Raw genomic sequence first — 20629 nt, 5'->3', positions numbered from 1 at the left:
AAGTGTATAGTAAATAGTCCCAGTTTTTAATCCCAACTTTACCAGAGTCTGTTGTAATCAAATTATCTATCACTCTGTACTCAGACATACATTTCCTACACTGTACATGTGTGTGTAGGAAAAAAAAACTTCAAAGGGCTCATAATGGTTCTATTTACAAAATAATCAAAATATCCCAGTTTCTCTCTCTACCCATCAGATTCTCACATTGGCATCCAGCATGCATTATCTCAGTGACTAACTTTCATCCTAAAGTTATTGGGCCAAATCTTGAAGTCTTCATTCACATAAAACTTCCATTAACTTCAGCAGGAGTTCTGATTTGAATGAAGACTTAGGTTTGGAGCCCAAGTTTTCCACATATGCTAACATAACGCAGCTCAATCTATACTTAAACACCTTCTTCTGCCAGAAGCTGGGAATGGGTGACAGGGGATGGATCACCTGATGATTACCTGTTCTGTTCATTCCTTCTGGGGCGCTTGGCATTGGCCACTGTTGGAAGACAGGATATTGGGCTAGATGGATCTTTGGTCTGACCTAGTATGGCCGATCTTATGTTCTTATGTTTATTGTTCTAATAAATGATCTGTATATTAGCAGCGGTGAGCACCTCCCGCTCTTGTCAAGTAACTTTCAGTACACAGATTTTAAAATCTTGGTCTAATTTAAACCATATTTGCCAACAATCCCACTTGTATCCTACCTTCCCGTAAGCAATCATCTTCTGATTTTGACTTATTGTAAACAGACTTTTGTTGAAACTAAGTGCTAAGTGTTAACAAAAGCAAAGGTTTGTCAGGTCTTAGACTTACAGAGTAACACGAACATGATCAGGTACCCCTGAATTCCTTACCCCGAAGGCCTGGACTCTGGGACACCAGGCCGCCATCTCTCTCCTACTCCAACCCCTACTTCTTCCACCCTCTGGAACATGTGAACCAGGAGCTCCCATCACCACCTCTTGGAGGCTGACCTGAAAAGGCCCAGGCGAGGAACTTGCCCAGGACAGCAGTTGGATCATGATCAAGAGGGAAGAGAGCTTCAGTGCCATATAAACCCAGACAGTAGAAACCTAGCTGCCCTGAGGCCCCCCATCCCTTCCATGAGGCAGAAAAATCCACCAGCACTTTCCAGGGACTGCCATAGGAAAGGCCTCTCTCGTTCCAGGAGGAAATTACTGAAAACTACATAAGTAGGTCCAGGAGCAGGGAGAGGGAATGGACTAAGCAAAGTAACCTTAGTCCATTCCCAAAGTCATGGGATAAGAGGGAAGGTCCTCTTATGGATTGGTAACTGGTTAAAAGATAGAAAACAAAAGGTAGGTATAAATGATCAGTTTTCAGAATGGAAAGAGGTAAACAGTGGTGTCCCCCAGGGGTCTGTACTGGAACCAGTCCTATTCAACATATTCATAAATGATCTGGAGAAGGGGGTAAAATTTGCAGACGATACAAAACTACTCAAAATAGTTACGTCCCAGGCAGATGGCGAAGAGCTACAAAAGGATCTCTCAAAACTGGGTGATTGGGCAATAAAATGGCAGATGAAATTTAATGTTGATAAATGCAAAGTAATGCACGTTGGAAAACATAATCCCAACTATACATATAAAATGATAGGTCTAAATTAGCTGTTACCACTCAAGAAAGAGATCTTGGAGCCATCGTGGATAGTTCTCTGAAAACATCCACTCCATGTGCAATGGCAGTCAAAAAAGTGAACAGAATGCTGGGAATCATTAAGAAAGGGATAGATAATAGGACAGAAAATATCATATTGCCTCTATATAAATTCATGGTATGCCCACATCTTGAATACTGTGCGCAGATGTGGCCGCCCCATCTCAAAAAAGATATATTGGAATTGGGCAGGGTTCAGAAAGGGCAACAAAAATGATTAGGGGTATGGAACGGCTTCCGTATGAGGAGAGATTAATAAGACTGGGACTTTTCAGCTTGGAAAAGAGACGACTAAGGGGGGATATGATAGAGGTCTATAAAATCATGGCTGTGTAGAGAAAATAAATAAGGAAGTGCTATTTATTCCTTCTCATAACACAAGAACTAGAGGTCACCAAATGAAATTAATAGGCAGCAAACAAAACAAACAAACAAAAGGAAGTATTCTTCACACAACGCACAGTCAACCTGTGGAACTCTTTGCCAGAGGATGTTGTGAAGGCCAAGACTCTAACAGGGTTAAAAAAAACTAGATAAGTTCATGGAGGATATTTCCATCAGTGGCTATTAGCCAGGGCGGGCAAGGACGGTGTCTCTAGCCTCTGTTTGCCAGAAGCTGGGAATGTATCACTTGATGATCGCCTGTTCTGTTCATTCCCTCTGGGGCACCTGGCATTGGCCACTGTTGGAAGACAGGATACTGGGCTAGATGGACCTTTGGTCTGACTCAGTGTGGCCATTCTTATGTTCTTATGACTAGCTGGCCTCTCCTCACCATTCAAGCCAGGATCTGGGGAACCAGTTCCCCTACCCTGCTATGGATAAGAGGGGTGGGAGACTCCATGCCAGCAGCTCCCCAATGCCTCTCCATCTGAGGCAGTGACTCAGGACAGCACAGAAACAGGATTGGCGGTAGGATCAGAAGCACCTCCCTCCTGCCTCATGGGAGTCTGCTTCCATGATTTGACTTCCACAGAGCTATTTCAGCAAACTCCCATTTCTGCAGGGAGGAGATTGCTTCTGTGAAGCAACAGGAAACACTTAGCTCATTCAGGGAGATGCCTGGCAGGAGATCAGTGCTAAGTAAATAAGCTGAAAGAACAACAAAATGAATGAGTAAGGCACATGAATGACAGGTTTCAGAGTAGCAAGGCACAGAACGTAGGTGAGAGCAGAGATGGTGTGAGTCACAAGAGAAAGGGAAGGGGTTAAGGAGCTGGGGCCCTGATTAACTTCAGTGGGACTGCTCAGATGCCTAATGGTAAACAGGTGCCTAGGCACCCTGCTAAATGTGGAACTGGAAGAGTACAGCAGATCAGGACACAGAGAAAATCCTGCCCTGGGAGAGGATAGGAGATGAACTAATGGTCTGTTTTATCTGTAAATTCTATGAGCAATACAGAGTGTGTGGGGGTAGGGGAGGAGAATAGAGCTGACCAAACCACAGTGGGATGGTGGAGAGTAACAAGGAGAATGAGTAATAATGAGGTGCTAGACATTCCAGATAACATGAATCATCAGTTGTCTAAGTTGTCTTTTTGCGGATACAGACTAACACGGCTGCTACTCTGAAACCTGTCATTATGCAAGGCACTGAATTTAGCCATATGGAATGGAAATCCATCAACTTCATGAAAAAACCCATACAGATATAGACAGACATCATCTTCCTTTCCAAATGCAAACAGATGGACATCATACCAAAAGGACTGAAGGTAAAAAATCCATTACAATCTACATATCACACAGACTATGCTGAGAGATTAGCCACACACTCTCAAAGAAACTGTGAAACCACCTGATCAACATCCTATACAGCAAACAGGGAAAGATTAAGAATGAGCTCTCAAAACTGGATACTCATAAAAAAACAACCTTCCACACAAACTTCCTCATGGATAGATTTTACAAAAACTAGACAAGCCATTTACAACACAAACTTTGCTTCTCTACAACAGAAAAAGGACACTAAACTATCTAAACTGCTACATGCCACAAGGAGCCACAACAGTAGTTCCCTTAACCCACCCAATAATATTGTTAATCTTTCCAGCTATACTCTTAGCCCGGCAGAAGAGTCTGTCCTATCTCGGGGCCTCTCCTTTTGTCCCTCCAGGCCCACGAACATGATACAGTTCTGTGGTGACCTAGAATCCTACTTTCCACATCTCTGACTCAAAGAATATTTCCAACACACCTCTGAACAACATACTAACTCACAGAATCCTTCCTAACAACACTACAAAAAGAAGAATTCTGCGTGGACTCCTCCTGAAGGTCGAAACAACAGACTGGACTTCTACATAGATTGCTTCCGTCGACGTACACGGGCTGAAATTGTGGAAAAACAGCATCACTTGCCCCATAACCTCAGCCGTGCTGAACACAATGCTATCAACAGCCTCAGGAACAACTCTGACATCATAATCAAAAAGGCTAACAAAGGAGGTGCTGTCGTCATCATGAATAAGTTGGAATATGAACAACAGGCTGCTAGGCAGCTCTCTAACTCCAGATTCCACAGGCCATTATCCTCTGATCCCACTGAGGGTTACCAAAAGAAACTACACCATCTGCTCAAGAAACTCACTGAAAAAGCACAGGAACAGATCTGTGCAGACACATGCCTAGAACCCCAACCAGGGGTATTCTATTTGCTACCCAAGACCCATAAACCTGGAAATCCTGGACGCCCCATCATCTCAGGCATTGGCACCCTAACAACAGGATTGTCTGGCTATGTGGACTCTCTCCTCAGGCCCTACGCTACCAGCACTCCCAGCTATCTTCAAGACACCACTGACTTCCTGAGGAAACTACAATCCATTAGTGATCTTCCTGAAAACACCATCCTAGCCACTATGGATGTATAAGCCCTCTACACCAACATTCCACACAGAGATGGACTACAAGCTGTCAGGAACAGTATCCCTGATAATGTCACAGCAAACCTGGTGGCTGACCTTTGTGACTTTGTCCTCACTCACAACTATTCCACATTTGGAGGCAATATATACCTTCAAGTCAGCGGCACTGCTATGGGTACCCACATGGCCTCACAGTATGCCAACATTTTTATGGCTGACTTAGAACAACGCTTCCTCAGCTGTCGTCCCCTAATGCCCCTGCTCTACTTGCACTATGTTGATGACATCTTCATCATCTGGACCCATGGAAAAAAAAGCCCTTGAGGAATTCCACCATGATTTCAACAATTTCCATCCCACCATCAACCTCAGCCTAAACGAATCCACACAAACGGTCCATTTCCTGGACATTACTGTGCTAATAAGCGATGGTCACATAAACACCACCCTATACCGGAAACCTACTGACGGCTATTCCTACTTACATGCTTCCAGCTTTCATCCAGACCACACCACATGATCCATTGTCTACAGCCAACCTCTACGATACAACCGCATTTGCTCCAATCCCTCAGACAGAGACAAGCACCTACAAAATCTCTGTCAAGCATTCTTAAAACTACAATATCCAACTGCTGAAGTGAAAAAACAGATTGACAGAGCCAGAAGAGTACCCAGAAGTCACCTACTACAGGACAGGCCCAACAAAGAAAATAAGAGAACGCCACTAGCTCTCACCTTCAGCCCCCAACTAAAACCTCTCCAGCACATCATCAGAGTTCTACAACCTATCCTGAAAAATGATCCATCACTCTCACAAATCTTGGGAGACAGACCAGCCCTCGCTGTCAGACAGCCTCCCAACCTGAAGCAAATACTCACCAGGAACCACACACCACACAACAAAAACACTATCTCAGGAACCTATCCTTGCAACAAAGCCTGATGCCAACTCCGTCCACATATTTATTCAAGTGACACCATCATAGGACTTAATCACATTAGCCACGCCATCAGGGGCTCGTTCACCTGCACATCTACCAATGTGATATATGCCATCATGTGCCAGCATTGCCCCTCTGCCATGTACATTGGCCAAACCGGACAGTCTCTATGCAAAAGAATAAATGGACACAAATCTGACATCAGGAATCATAACATTCAAAAACCGGTAGGAGAACACTTCAACCTCTCTGGCCACTCAGTAAAATCTTAAGGGTGGCAATTCTGCAACAGAAAAGCTTCAAAAACAGACTCCAGTGAGAAACTGCTGAGCTTGAATTAAGATGCAAACTAGATACCATTAACTTGGGTTTGAATAGAGACTGGGAGTGGCTGGGTCATTACACAGATTGAATCTATTTCCCCATGTTAAGTATCCTCACACCTTCTTGTCAACTGTCTAAATGGGCCAACTTGATTATCACTACAAAAGTTTTTTTCTCCTGCTGATAATAGCTCATCTTAATTAATTAGCCTCTTACAGTTTGTATGGCAACTTCCACCTTCTCTGTATGTACATTATATCTATCTATATATATCTTTTTACTATATGTTCCATTCTGTGCATCCGATGAAGTGGGCTGTAGCCCAGGAAAGCTTATGCTCTAATAAATTTGTTAGTCTCCAAGGTGCCACAAGTACTCCTGTTCTTTTTTGCAGTTGTCTAAGAGTTTGTAGGATCAGCTCAGTGTTAGTGGTAAACATGTATCTGAAGAGGTATGTCTTTTTTAGAGCTGGTCAAAACTTTTCACACACAACTTTACTGTCAGCAAAAAATGCATATTTGGTGACATTAAAACATTTTTTGAATTCATGTCCATTTTGCCAAATTGTTTCAGTAAAAAAAAAAAATTCATACCGACATCTTGATTTTTGGTTTAAAACAACTTATTTTAAAAATTGTATTAAAAACAATCAAACATTAAAAAATGCTAAATTGAAAAGAAACATTTCATTTTGGGTTGAACAAAAGATTTAATTTGACTCAAAATGAAATTTGTTTAGACTTTTTGACTTACTGAAAATTTCAAAAATTTTGTAATTTTTGTTGATCCAAAAATAATGTTTTTCTGATTTTTTTTAATTGCCAGTGAACAAAAAAACCTCATTATTTTCCAGAATTTAATCATGCTTCAGCAACTAAATATCTACAACTTGCCCTGGCCCCTGTTGAAGTCAATGGGAATTTTGCAGTTGTTTTCAAGGGGAACAGAATCAAGTCACTAATCATAGAATCATAGAATCATAGAATATCAGGGTTGGAAGGGACCCCAGAAGGTCATCTAGTCCAACCCCCTGCTCAAAGCAGGACCAAGTCCCAGTTAAATCATCCCAGCCAGGGCTTTGTCAAGCCTGACCTTAAAAACCTGTAAGGAAGGAGATTCTACCACCTCCCTAGTAATATTTACAGTAAGAAAAGGAGTACTTGTGGCACCTTAGAGACTAACCAATTTATTTGAGCATAAGCTTTCGTGAGCTACAGCTCACTTCATCGAATGCATAAAAGTAGAAAATGCAGTGAGGATGTTTTTATACACACAGACCATGAAAAAATGGGTGTTTATCACGTCAGAAGGTTTTCTCCCCCCACCCCACTCTCCTGCTGGTAATAGCTTATCTAAAGTGATCACTCTCCTTACAATGTGTATGATAATCAAGGTGGGCCGTTTCCAGCACAAATCCAGGGTTTAACAAGAACGTCTGAGGAACAGGGGAGGGGGGTGGGGGGAGAGAAAACCTGAATTTGTGCTGGAAATGGCCCACCTTGATTATCATACACATTGTAAGGAGAGTGATCACTTTAGATAAGCTATTACCAGCAGGAGAGTGGGGTGGGGGGAGAAAACCTTTTGAAGTGATAAGCACCCATTTTTTCATGGTCTGTGTGTATAAAAACATCCTCACTGCATGTTCCACTTTTATGCATCCGATGAAGTGAACTGTAGCTCACGAAAGCTTACGCTCAAATAAATTGGTTAGTCTCTAAGGTGCCACAAGTCCTCCTTTTCTTTTTGCGAATACAGACTAACTTGGCTGCTACTCTGAAACCAATATTTACAGTGAAGATCACCAACCATCCAGTTTGCCAGTTCCTTTTTGACTGGCAGCCAAAGTCTCTCTTCTTGCTCAATCAAGCATGAAAGCTCCAAACTAACTCAGAAGAAACCAAACAACAAAAACAGGTGAGCAGTTATACAGTTGATATTTGTTTTGACCTTTGTATGGGACTTTGGAACAAGTTTCATAGATAAAGGACATGAAATTGAAATTTCTTGAAGTGTCTGAACTACAGGTGACAAAAGATAATCCCTACTAGGATGTCAGAATAGTCACGGAACTGCAGGAGCCAACCACTGAAGTAACGGATACCCTTCTCAGACTCAAGTGTGAAATAAAAGAGCTGAAGATCTGAAGGGTAGACATAATTCACAGTGAGAGTGTCAAGTTCAAAGGTGGTCAATATTTGAAAATAGATTAAAAATTAATTTTTAAAAAGTGATCCAATCTGTTCTTCGTGGACATTAATGATGGCATGGCATTTTTCATAAGAATAATAGTATATCTTTCTGCCCTTGACCAACATTGTTATTTGTATTACTGGAGAGACCATGCACTACTCCCAAAATCAAGACCCCATTGCACTTGGTGCTCTATACATGTAGTAAGGAGACAGTCCTGGCTCTCCCCCATCCCCTACACATGAATGTACCAAAGCCCTTATATCTGGCATAGGTACTGGAATTAGGGATGCTGGGGGTGCTCCTGCACCCCCTGGCTGGAAGTGGTTACCATTATATACAAGGTTAACAGTTTGGTTCAATGGCTCTCAGCAGCACCCCCACTATACAAATTGTTCCAGCACCTCAGGTATCTGGTGTAAATAGGCCTCAGCAGGTGAAACTCTATGCCCACATATGGAGTCAATTCCAAGTTCAGGGCTTAAATAAATAAGACAGTTAAAGGGTGGGGAAAGAATTTTTATAGGTGTGTAACTGAAGCACAGTGAGCTTGACATCATACAGGAAGTGTGTAACAGAACCAGAAATCGAACCTAGGTCTCAAGGCTCCAAGTGTCCCAAGTCCCAGTCCATTCCCTTAGCCCCAAAATCATCAGTGTTCTCTGCTACACACATGTCATTCTGTGTGCCAGCTGGCTGCAATCTTCTCTGCATGATTGTGTTTTAGCAACATTGTTTGTATCAGACCTATGCAAAAATAAGGAATGTTTTTCATGTGACAGATTGTACGGTTCCATGCCAAGTGATCTTGCAATTCCAAATTTCACTTTTAAATCACATTTCAGCACAAGAGACACTTTATTGTGTGGATGGAGGAATTGTGGAGTTTTGCAGGAGGTTGGGGTTTTGCACTGAATCACAGAAAAACAAGGCCACTTTTTACACAAAACATTGTGCTCACAAAATTTTGAACAGGAGATCTGAGATAGTGGACATCTCTGAAATTTGTCTTCATGAAGGAGGAGATAGGGTAGAAGAATCAGTGACAATTATGCATATTTGTAGCACGTTACATTCACGGTGGCTGCCAGCAGCCCTGAGAAACTATTATGGCTAAACATCAACAAGCCACAAATGATGCCCTAGCCACATGCACTAATCTGCAGCCATTCCTCCATATCAGCTAGCACACCACCTAAGGATTTCCCTACAGTAGAATAATCCTGCAGTGAATGGCTAAGCTGGCTTTGAGGCAGCTTTGTGCAAAGCTTCCTAATGTAGAAGAGAATCAGGCCCTTTACATTAAGTGTATGAATAGCTCTTGGTGAAGGATAAAACTTGTGCTAATTTCAAGACAATAGGTTGATAAAGACGTTATAAACCCTAGAAAACAGTCTGCTGTCCATTCATTTGTTAGTGAAATGAGGCTGTAGTGAGTGCTGTCTTTCAGCTTTTGCACGTGTGTATTTGGAAAGGGGCAGCGTTAAAAATACATGACAAGAAGTGGGAATCTCATAGCAAGGAACATATAAAACAAGACTAGAAAAATACATTGTCAGGGAGAATCCTGCCTTGGCAGGGTGATGGATTAGAGGACCTCAGAGGTCTTTTCCATCTATGATTCTCTCATGAAATTCTACGTAGTCACAGAAAAGTGGATGCCTAACATAGATCAGATCATTAGCTACTATCAGAACAGAACGAGCAGCTCATGAGAGTGCCTGTTGGCTGAGCTGCACCAAAGTGCCCTTCAGGCTGGAAGTGGTGCTTTAATACCCTCCCCTCAGCTGTCAGCCTTTCCCGGCTCTGAGTGCAGGGGCTGAGTTCTCATTTGGTCCTGCATATCTGCATCTTTACAAGAGTCAGAAGAATCTCTCTCTCTCTCTCCATTCTCTGCCAATGCTCATTTATCTCTTCCTCTGCTTTCAATGCGAAATAAGTAAGTTATAATATCTTTGTATCCGTATAGCAGCCCTCTGCTGAGGATCTCAAAGCATGTTATAAAAATAATTTTCCCTGCTCCTCTGTCTCTACTGCTCTGCACCCACTGTGGCCATTTGAACCTGTGCCAAGTGATCTGGTAGCATTTAAATCCTGTCTTGCAGAAGACTAATTGGTTCCACTAGGTATAGAGCAGTGGAGAATTGGGCCCTGAGCTGGAAAGGCAGCCAGCTTCCTGTGAATCACAGAGAGGTCACTCATGCAAGAAAACCCTCGTCCTTTGCAATAGAATTAGTGTCCTGCAAAGCCTAAACCAAAACAAAGCTAGACACAGCAGTCCAGACTCCCTGATTCCAGTGAAGTTACACCAGGGACGGCATTGGCCCCTGTGTGTTTCTGCTTAACAGAGAACAGAAAATGTAAAGGGCAGGAGAAATCAGAACAGTATGTTATACAGCCAGCAGTTAATAATTTACCACTGCCCGAGTGACCTTTTCATTGATGGCAACAGGTATAATTAAATAGCATATTAGATAGTGAGGGTGTAATTGTATTCTCAGGGATTTACTAATTTGCCTTTGTTCTGACTAGTCAAGCAAAAATGCGTGTTTGTCAAACTGTGGCATGCTCGGGTATAAGCATGCCAGGGGATCTCTGATTCCTGAGTCCTCTGATGCACACGCCCAATGTCCTGAGTTTGTTTGCATATCAGATTTCTTCAGCATGATATAAACACATTTGAACTGGTAAATTCCTAACGATGACATGTGACTCCAGATCTTGAGGGCCACTTCCTGGTACTTGTATATCCCATGGACTAAGGTGAGCTGGATTTGCCCTTTTATAGACTTTGCATTAAGACGACAGACTGTGCTGCTGGTATAGACAGAAAGTTGTCACTCTTTATTTAGCGAGTACTGCCTAAATATTACCAGGTGCCTGTGTCAAGTTGTTTGAGATGGTATTCCAGCACCATTATTAAGGGGGAACTGCAGTGTTATTTTACTTTTAAGACTCTTTATGTAGAGTGCTTTATTTAATATGCCCAGACACAAAATTGGATCAGATGTGATTTCAAGCCATTGGACACACTGAATAGGGGTTAAAAGTCAGAGGGTACAGCTAGCATTTATTCAACAGCCAGGATCATAGTGACTACCTGGTTGTGCATAGATAGTTAGCTCTCACAGCCACATCACTGGGGACAAGTGCAATTTATACTCTGTATGCAGAGTGTGGTGGAATAGTGATGAGTATTGGAAGATAGCTCGTAGACAATGAGATGTCAAAATGTCACTTGAATATAGTGGGAAAGTGAGTCAGAGGTCTTTGATTTGTATCTGCCAAGTAAAATGGGGGTAGGCTAGATGACCCTTGAAGTCCCTTCTAACTCTATGGTTCAATGATTCTATACAAATGTAAGATTATTTTAGCTGACTTATTGTGGGGAGGGTGAATTCAAAGTCTGTAAGGGTAGGTGGCTCCAACGTACTGAGAGGGTACTTTGTACATTATTAGGTGTTATATGGGCTGCTCTAAGCAGGGGTATGTAGTTTCCATTTGAAATGCATGAAAACTGTATCTTAATGAAGCTTTGTTTGTGCTTTGTCCTCAGTTTAAGAAGTTATGTCAAAGCCTTGTCATGTGAAAAATTGATGTAGATTATTTCTTCGGAGATCAAGAATATATTTTTTCCTGTAATTACAGATTTAGTGTAAAAAAATGCATGTGGTTCAGTGAAACAGAAAACTCAAATAATGTGCTCCTGGAGTACGTGATCTCCTCGATTCTCTGTAGCTTGTTTGGCTGAAGTTTACAGACTCTGCCAGCACAGCTGTACACCAACAGAGTTTATAAGCACCACGAAGTTCATAGTCTTTTGCTGAAGCTGAATGTGTCTGTAACATGCAGAGTTTATAAACATCAGACCAGTGCCTTATGTACACTGTAGTAAGGAATACTTCAGGGATGCAAAGGCTACAAATGTTCATGTAATACTGTACTTGAAGTCCAACTCCGGCTCCAGACACTCCATGTCCTCCCTGAGGCAGGACACATGATGGTGAAATTCACCCCTGTACAGAGGGACAGCACAAGTTCTTCTGTCCTTTTGAATCCCATTTAACCCTGTAAGGGGAATTTAAGTGGTGCAGAGATGAGAGCTCAGTAAATAATTTATTTTTTTGTTTGTTTGCATGGTGACTGAAACAGAAAAATCTAGAAAAAAAATTGTTTTGGGTTAAAAGAAATGTTTCCTTTGACCTGAAAATAAACTGTTTTAGTATTTCATTTATTTATATTTCCAGGTGGTATTTTTACCCTTGAAAAGCCCCTCAAAAATCTAGCTAAATTTCAAACAAAACAGTGACAGTTTTCAGAATGTTTCAAAACAAAAAATCACAATTTTTCAGTTTGAAAATGTCAAAACAAACAGTTTTCACTTTTTTTAAAAAAAAGATCTTAATTTCATTTGGCCAAAACTATTCAATCTGTGTTCACAAATAGTTCTCATTGTCCCCAAACTGCATTTTTTGGTGAAAAAATTATTCAGTTGAAAAATTTTGCCCAACTCTAGCAGAGATCTTGTGCTGGCTCCTTGCACAAGGGCGAATTTCATTCAGAGAGTTCTTAGAACAAAGGTAAGGCTCAGCTCTGTACTTTGCACTATGAAAAGTCCATCAAGGCCAATATATCTTGTGACAAAGTTCTTCATGTACGGAGTTGAAGAAAATCTCCATCAGGTCACCAGCAAAGATTTAAACAAATCTCCAGGGTTCAGATTTGGGGGGGGGGGGGGGGGGCAGGAACGACCAATAACTATAATCACTTAAATCTCTTTTCTTTATTAGTAAACTTATTCTTAGTTTTACTCTAAACCATCTCCTTGCTGTTATATTAAAGTAAAGTGAGCATCCTCAGCTGATCCAGCAGGTTGGCATTTATTCTGTCTCTTTGGAGACAGTGGACTGGGTTCATTTCTGTGTGTCCAGTGACAGGAATTGGACACTGCAAAGAGAGACCTCTGGGGAACTCAGGACCAGAAGTTCATGGATGGTTAGCTGCAAGTCAAAGCTTAGACTGACATGTTGGTAAGGAGTTTGTTGGTGAGGTGGACAGACTGGCGTGGCATTTGCAAACCCCCACTCAAAAAAATGGTGTTTAGTCAAAACATTTTTAAAAATTTGCAGGAAAATGTTTTAAATGAAATTGGTGGGCAATTGCAACATAAAAAGATTTTTATTTTATTTTTTAATTGAAGTTTTCTGTTTGGTTTTGTGTCTTTTTTTTTTTTTAATCAAATTTTGTTTTCCTTTTTGCCACTGAATCCAACAAAATTAATTGATGTCTAGGGAGGTGTCCGCCCACCCACTTTTTTCTTTTCCCACTCTAACTTTTCCATAGTTGAAAAAACAAAAGGGAAGATATAAGAACCCCACCCCACACACACACATCCCACACATGTCATTCATTCCACTGCATTCCATGGCAAAATGCGGAAAAGGAGGAAACAAACTCTTTTGTTGTTGTTGAAAAGCAAAAGAAAAATTTCATTTTGAAACCAAGTTTTCCATTTTGGAGCCTGATGAATTTCATTTTCTTCTTCCTTCCAGGGCAAATAAAATGAAGACAGTTGTAAAAGTTTTTGAAGTCCTGTTGCAATCAGTGAACTAACTACAGAGTAAGTTTCTACTCATTGGGAATATGTCTGATAGAATCTGGCACTTATGAAAAATATCTAATAGAGATTTTGTTGTGCCGTTCTACAGCAAACTTTCAAGTCTAGGTGTGAAGTAGGGAGTATGGGTCATGTTCTGCCCAGACTTACTTCCTGTGCCATCCACTGAAACCACTGGAGTGACTCCCAAGTTTTCTTTGATATAACAGAGAAGAATTAGGCCTAATATCTCTTCCCCAACTGAAAAAGAAAAATCCATGTTCACCTACTGACTGAAGGAACCACTGGCAAAGTTTACCAATTTCAAGGTATTAAGGATTACACACCACTACAGACATAAAACAATGGCTTGGAGATAGACAAGAGGGTTTAAAATACTGTATTCATCCACAGCACACCAATGTGATAATACACTAGATATTTTAGAATACGATATTTGCATGCACTTATGGTGTAAGAGCATGCAAATAAGACCAGTGTCTATGTAAGCACTAGCCTGTTAAAGAACAGTTTAGAACTGTCCATAGGTAAAAAGAGAGGCCCTTGCATACAAATTAGTGTATGGCCTGAACATTAGAGTCAGCTTGCTTCAGAAATCTGCTCTTTTCTGCACAAAGGCATAGCAAAATGATAACAGCTAGAAACTTCCCTCTGGACACAGGCGGAAAGTTTGAGTTTTCTTCAAATGTTTACTAGGAAAATATGCTAGGAATTTACTAAGAAAAATGCTTTATGTTTTCTGCACAGTGAACTTGGGCTGCTGGAAAAAAAGACTTAGGCACTCTCTTAAAGGCCAAAAGAGGAGCTTGGCTTTTCCTGCTTGGTTTCTGAAAAACTGACATGATGGACAGATTCTCAAACAGTCACAATTAACAAACAACTATCAGTGAAGAGAAACCTAGGAAGGAAGTGAGTATCTTCTGCGGCACATGGGCCAAGTTCCATGGGTGCGTCTAAGGGGAGATTTGGGTCCATTAATAAATAAATCTGAAGAACATACCTATTTGTGGCGTATGTAGCTATTAAGCCTTTGTTTGTGGTGTACTGCACCTTTAAATATCTAAAAGCTCTCATGTCTAAAGACACAGTGAGGCATTTTGTTCTCAGTGATGCTTCAGTCTATAATGGAGGATACATTATCATACACATTGTAAGGAGAGTGATCACTTTAGATAAGCTATTGCCAGCAGGAGAGTGGGGTGGGGGGAGGTATTTTTTCATGCTTTGTGTGTATAAAAGATCTTCTACACTTTCCACAGTATGCATCCGATGAAGTGAGCTGTAGCTCACGAAAGCTTATGCTCAAATAAATTGGTTAGTCTCTAAGGTGCCACAAGTACTCCTTTTCACAGTGCTCTTATGGTGACTTTCCTCTCCTTCTAAAAAGAGTAATTTGAGATAAAAGAGAACTGCAATAAAGAAAGTACATGCTTTGCTCTTTGTATATTGACAAATGTAACACGAATAAAAATATTGTTAACCTCTGAGGATAGGACAAGAAGCAATGGATTTAAATTGCAGCAAGGGAAGTTTAGGTTGTACATTAGGAAAAACTTCTTAGCTGTCAGGGTAGTTAAGCACTGGAATAAATTGCCTAGGGAGGTTGTGGAATCTCCATCATGGGAGGTTTATAAGAACAGGTTGGACAAACACCTGTCAGGAATGGTCTTGCCTTGTGCACAGGGGACTGGACTAGATAACATATTGAGGTCCCTTCCAGTCCTACTCTTCTATGATTCCTCTATGCACCAGCAGCTATGCATTTCTGTCATTGGAAATGATTGTTAATATTTCAGTGACTCATTTCCATGCAAACCAATGGAAAGATTGAAGACCAGGGCCAATGCTGTTTTACTGAAAATGTAAAGATTACAGGCAATAAGCAGATTCCATCAACAGAACTGCCCTAGACTTGGCTATTTCAATAAAATGGGGAAGGAAGGGGAAGAGACTTCAGCTCACTGTGTTACTTTCATGATCAGCATTGTCTGATCACTGCTAACAACGGGTGACTGTAAGCGGTTCACCTCCCACAGCATAGAGACATGGCTCATGCCTCTGTTCCCCTCTCGACAGAGACTGGTAGTGGGAGTTCAGAGCTCTGGACCTCTGGCCTAAGCAAAAGGTTTCCCCTTTATAGGGGGAAACAAAAGGCCAACTAAACAAAACATTTTTTCTAGGGCTGTCAATTAATCACAGTTAATGCACACGATTAATTTAAAAATATTAATCGTGATTAAAAATTGAATCACAATTAATCGCAGTTTTAATCGCACTGCTAAACAGTAGAATACCAATTGAAATTTATTAAATATTTTGGGTGTTTTCTACATTTTGATATATATTGTATTCTGTGTTGTAATTGAAATCAAAGATTATATTATTTTTATTACAAATATTTACACTGTAAAAATAACAAAAGAAATAGTATTTTTCAATTTACCACATACAAGTACTGTAGTGCAATCTCTTTATCGTGAAAGTGCAACTTACAAATGTAGATTTATTTTGTTACATAACTGCACTGAAAATCAAAACAATATAAAACTTCAGAGCCTACAAATCCACTCAGTCCTACTTCTTGTTCAGCCAAATCGCGAAGACAAACAAGTTTGTTTACATTTATGCTGCCCTCTTCTCACTTTCTGGTGCCATTGTATATAAGAACAAGCATTTGCGTGGCACTTTTGTAGCCGGCATTGCAAAGTACTTACATACCAGATATGCTAACCATTCATATGCCCCTTCATGCTTGGGCCATCATTCCAGAGGATGTGCTTCCACGTTGATGATGCTCGTTAAAAAAATAATGTGTTAATTAAATTTGTGACTGAACTACTTGGGAAGAATTGAATGTCTCCTGTTCTGTTTTACCCACATTCTGCCATATAATTCATGTTATAGTAGTCTCAAATGATGACCCAACACTTGTTGTTCCTTTTAAGAACACTTTCACTGCAGATTTGACAAAACAAAGAAGGTACCAATGTGAGATTTCTAAAGATAACTACAGCACTCAACCCAAGGTTTAAGAATATGATGTGCCTTCCAAAATCTGATCAGGACGGGATGTGGAGCATGCATTCAGAAGTCTTAAAAGAGCAACACTCTGATGCAGAAACTACGGAAACCGAACCACCAAAAAAGAAAATCAACCTTCTGCTGGTGGCATCTGACTCAGATGATGAAAATGAACATGCATCGGTCCGCACTAATTGGATTGTTATCAAGCAGAACCTGTCATCAGCATGGACGCATGTCCCCTGGAATGGTGGTTGAAGCATGAAGGGAAATATGAATCTTTAGCACATCTGGCACATAAATATCTTGCGACGCCGGCTACAACAGGGTCATGAGAACATCTGTTCTCATTTTCAGGTGACATTGTAAACAAGAAGCCGACAGCATTGTCTCCTGCAAATGTAAACAAACTTGTTTGTCTAAGCGATTGGCTGAACAAGAAGTAAGACTGAGTGGACTTGCAGGCTCTTAAATTTTACACTGTTTTATTTTTGAATGCAGTTTTTTTGTATATAATTCTACATTTGTAAGTTCAACTTTCATGAGAAAGAGATTGCTTACTTGTATGAGGTGAACTGAAAAATACTATTTTGTTTTTTTACAGTGCAAATATTGTAAACAAAAATAAATATAAAGTGAGCACTGTACACTTTGTATTCTGTGTTGTAATTGAAATCAATATATTGAAAATGTAGAAAACATCCAAATTATTTAAATAAATGGTATTCTATTATTAACAGTGTGATTAATAGTGTGATTAATCGGGATTACTTTTTTTAATCACGCGACAGCCCTAATGTTTTTCTGCTCCCTTCTGAGCTCTGTAGGACAGTGTGGCCCTTTCCAGGCTCTCAGGTGATTTCCTGGCTTTTTCCTGGCTGTGTCCCACCAGCCCTCTATACATTTCCTTTCCCCCTTGCATTCCCACACATCCTCTGTGCATGGCACTATGGGTGCATGGGGGAGGGGGGGAAATGGGATGCGTGCCCTCCCTCTATTACAGCACACCAGTAGTAAACTTTCAATCCTCAGACTCAAAGCTGCCCTGTTTCTCTATTTCCCAGGGCCATTTCATAACTTCAGTGCCACCTCTCTGGCTCCCCCAGTATACAAACCTCTCCCATAGGTCCTGCTGTAGCTCATCTGTAGGCCTCTTTTTTAGCCCATTCCTAGCTCCTTCACAAGTCCCTACCTGGCAAGGAGTCACCATTAGTCCTTCCCCTGAGCCTGGTTTATAGAGAGCAGCATAGTGTTCCTCCTGCCAGCTATCCCCCTTAGGGTGAGCACAAGTTGCCCCTTATATCTCCTAACAGGCTTAGCCCTAATTCCCTTGATCTGGAAAATAAACCAGGCACAGGAGAGGTTGGACCCAAGGTCCCACAGCTCATGCTGTGACGGTGACTCTCAAAAGATTTGGAAGTTTGGTATGGAAACCCCTCTCAACATTTAGAAGCTCATCCACGATATCCATAGACCTGTCCTCTTTCCCACCTGTTGGCTTCATAGACTTAGGGCTAGATCCTGCCATTTGCAAGCACAAATCATATTAGTGGGCGACACTCTACCTAGCTAGAATTCCTCATGTGAATATAGAGCTGAGCTCTGCCATCCCAGGAGAGGATACAGCATGTGCACCCACTCTGCTCCTGGAGAGTTTCAGGAGCTGATGCATGGCAGAGAGTGGGGCTGTGTGGGCATGCCCACTTTCCGACAGCTAACACCAATGGGATACCAGCAGGGAGCAGGACCTGTGCCTCCCAGCAACAGTGTGAAATAAAACAAGTGTTTAACAATGTAAAAGTGAAGAATAACTACTGTAATAAATCAGTTGAAATTGCAAGGGAATATAGGTCAACAGAATATAACCCGGCTTGACATTTGGCCTGGAAACAGGCACTTGAAGCTCTAGCAAACAGGCTATGGGTTCTTAATGATTATGAGGGAGCAGAACGTTATTTTTATCACATCCAAAAAGATAGAAGCCCTGCAGCTGCTGCCTGGAGCTAACAAGCAAGGACAGCAGCTGATCCACTTACTGTATCATCCGGGATTTAAAAAAAGATGAATACTTGAAGTGAGCTGTAGCTCACGAAAGCTTATGCTCAAATAAATTTGTTAGTCTCTAAGGTGCCACAAGTCCTCCTTTTCTTTTTGCAGATACAGACTAACATGGCTGCTACTCTGAAAACTTTATTTTCTGTAATTCACTGTCACCGGCATCAGATGATGAGCTGCCCCTCTCTTCCATTAGCCTGCTGTGGAGGCAGCTGTATTACATGACATGCACAAATCTTTCACTATCAGTGCTATCAACAGGGATTAAGAAACATGAAAAATGGGAATAATTTACCACGTGATGTGGTGGATTCTCCATCCCTGGAAGAGTTTAAATTAAAATGAGGTGTCTTTCTATGTGTGCTCTAGTTTAACCATATTTTATCGGCTTGAAACTGGAATTACTGGGTTAAATTCTATGATCTGTGTTATGCAGCAGCTCAGACTAGACACTGTTCCCTTTTCACTTTAAAAATCTAGGAATACATCAGTAGTTCGCTTCAGTGAAAAGTCAGTATCTGACCTTCTGCCACTGAGGGTTGGTAAAAGAGGCATCACTGATTTCAGAGGCATACAGACTCATAGAAATGTAGAGCTGGATGGGGCCTCAAGAGGTCATCTAGTCCATCTCCCTGTGCTGAGGCAGGACCAAGTATAACTGGATAAGCTCTGACAGATGTTTGTCTAACCTGTGCTTAAAAACCTTCAGGATTCCACCCTCTCACTTGGTAACCTATCCCACTTCTTAACGCTCTTTATAGTTAGAAAGTTTTTCCTAATAGCGAACCTAAATCTCCCTTGCTACAGACTAAGTGCATTACTTCTTCTACCTTCAGCGGACATGGAGAACAAATGATCACCATCCTCTTTCTAACAGCCCTTAAAATATTTAAAGAGTGTTTTCAGGTCCCATCCTGACTCTTCTTTTCTCGAGACTAAACATGCCCAGGTTTTTTAAACCTTTCCTCTGAGGTCAGGTTTTCTAACCCTTTTATCATTTTTGTTGCTCTCCTCTGGACTCTCTCAAGTTTGTCCACATCTTTCTTAAAGTGTGACACCCAAAACTGGACACAGTGCTCCAAATGCAACCTCACCAATGCCGAATACAGCAGATCAGTTACTGTCAATGTCTTACATACAACACTCAAATTAATATATCCCAGAATATTAGCTTTTTGCAACTGTATTACATTGTTGGCTCATTTGTGATCCACTATTACCCCCGGATTCTTTTCAACAGTACTATAGCCTCACCAGTTATTCCTTATTTTGTATTTGTGCATTTGATTTTTCCTTCCTAAGTACTTTGTAGTTGTCTGTACTGAATTTTGTTTTGTTGATTTCAGACCAATTCTCCAATTTGTCAAAATAGTTTTGAATTCTAATCCTATCCCCAAAGTGCTTGCAACCCCTCCAAGCTTGGTGTCCTCTTCAAATGTTATAAACACACTCTCCACTCCATTATCCAAGTCATTAATGAAACTATTGACTAGTATCATACCCAGGACTGACCCCTGCAGGACCCCACTAGATACATCCTCCCAATTTTACAGCAAATAAATACTCTGAGTATGGTTTTCCAACCAGCTGTGCTCCCACCTAATAGTAATTTCATCTAGACCACATTACCCTAGTTTGCTTATAAGAAGGTCATGTGGGGCTTTGTCAAAAACCTTACTAAAATCAAGATATGCCACATTTACTGCTTCCTCCCCATCCGCTAGGCCAGTAACCTTGTCAAAGAAGGAAATTAGGTTGGTTTGGCATGATTTATTCTTGACAAATCCATGCTGGCTATTATTTATCACCCTATTATCCTTTAAGTGCTTACAGACTGATTTTTTGATAATTTGTTCCAGTATCTTTCCAGGAATTGAAATTAGGCCTTTATAATTCCTCAGGTCCTCTTTGTTCCCCTTTTAAAGA

General features: G+C 41.0%; 2 long non-coding RNA genes across 2 annotated transcripts in view; one reads left to right on the top strand and one right to left on the bottom strand.

Moving 5' to 3' along the window:
- LOC119565768 overlaps positions 1–20629 on the bottom strand; it is a 135968-nt gene that overhangs the window by 23834 nt on the left and 91505 nt on the right. The gene's annotated exons all lie outside the window — the stretch shown is intronic.
- LOC114019826 overlaps positions 1–20629 on the top strand; it is a 182571-nt gene that overhangs the window by 150840 nt on the left and 11102 nt on the right. The window contains exons 9-11 of the long non-coding RNA XR_006286776.1: positions 13563–13630; positions 13719–13935; positions 14375–14536. This is a non-coding gene — a long non-coding RNA (uncharacterized LOC114019826). The remainder of the gene's footprint in view (positions 1–13562; positions 13631–13718; positions 13936–14374; positions 14537–20629) is intronic.

The sequence above is a fragment of the Chelonia mydas genome, chromosome 1, assembly GCF_015237465.2.
Source record: "Chelonia mydas isolate rCheMyd1 chromosome 1, rCheMyd1.pri.v2, whole genome shotgun sequence".
Taxonomy (NCBI): domain Eukaryota; kingdom Metazoa; phylum Chordata; order Testudines; family Cheloniidae; genus Chelonia; species Chelonia mydas.
This window is presented reverse-complemented; position numbering and strand designations above follow the sequence as displayed.